Raw genomic sequence first — 1,440 nt, forward strand, 5'->3', positions numbered from 1 at the left:
CCCTCTTCACCCCACCTGCACCCCACACCCCAAACACCGGTGGGTTCAGCTCTAGGTGGCGAGTGAGGCTGGCTCAATCAAGCTGCCTGAGGGCCCCGCGGACAAGGACTAGTGAACGGTTGGTGTCCAGAGATCCAGACACTACAGTTTTCACGAGGCCAGTTTAGCCTCCATTTGGGGATTTTTCAAGAATACGTTTTGTTATTGTTATTCACTTGTTTAGAAAGCTTTTTTTTTTAATAAGCTCATTGCATTCTAGGCTCACTAGATCCTTTTATCTTTCAGAAAGGTCAGGCAATGGGGCCACATAGCTACTGTAATGAGTATCAAACTCTGTAATGAGATCAAACTCTCCCGCAATGCAGGCCGCTGCTTGTCAGCTTTAACAATTCTGATTCAGAAGGTCTAAGATTCAAAACTGAAATTTGTTTTGTTATGAACACCCCCAGAAGATTCCTAAGAAACACTGCTGTGGTTAATAGTTTACCATTTGCAGGGGCGCCTGGGGGCTCAGTCGGTTGAACCTCTGACTTCAGCTCAGGTCATGATCTCACAGTTCCTGGGTATGAGCCTCAAGTCGGGCTCTGTGCTGACAGCTCAGAGCCTGGAGCCTGCTTCGGATTCAATCTCTCTCTTTGCCCCTCCCCTGCTTGCACTGTTTCTCTCTCTTTCTCTTTCTCTCTCTGTCAAAAATAAATAAAAACATTACAAATAAAAAAAAAAAGCTTACCATTTTCAGTTAATCCTTTTTTACAGAGTTCTGTTTTATTTCATTGATTTTTTAAAAAATTTTTAAATGTTTATTTAATGTTTCTTTTGAGAGAGGAGGGGGGCGCCTGGGTGGCTCAATTAGTTGAGCATCTGGCTTCATCTGAGGTCATGATCTCACAGTTCCTGAGTTTTGAGTCCCACGTCGGGCTCTGTGCTGACAGCTCAGAGCCTAGGGCCTGTCTTCAGATTCTGTGTCTCCCTCTCTCTCTGACCTTCCCCTGCTCACACTGTCTCTCTCTGAAAAATAAATAAAGCGTTAAAAAAGTTTTTAATTAAAAAGAGAGAGAGAGAGTGAGAGGGTGTGGCAGAGAGAGAAGGAGACAGAGCCCTGCGCTGTCAGCACAGAGCCCAAAGTGGGGCTTGAACCCACAAACCATGAGATCATGACCTGAGCCAAAGTCAGATGCTTAACCAACTGAGTCACCCAGGCTCTCCCAGAGTTTTAATGATTTAAAAGTGGAACCATGGCAGGAAACGTAATACAAATATAATTTAAAATGGCTCTGAGATCAAACATCTGAGCCTTCTCGTTTATCGTGGTTCTTCTGAAAAAGAGTTAAGAATAAAAAGTACAGTTTCCACAGTACGAAATGGGGGGGTTCCCGTTTCCTGTAGGACCGCGTGTGCCCCGGCCCGCATACGTGTGTGCACACAACAGGCTCCGTGGGA

This window comes from Suricata suricatta, chromosome 2, assembly GCF_006229205.1.
Source record: "Suricata suricatta isolate VVHF042 chromosome 2, meerkat_22Aug2017_6uvM2_HiC, whole genome shotgun sequence".
Taxonomy (NCBI): domain Eukaryota; kingdom Metazoa; phylum Chordata; class Mammalia; order Carnivora; family Herpestidae; genus Suricata; species Suricata suricatta.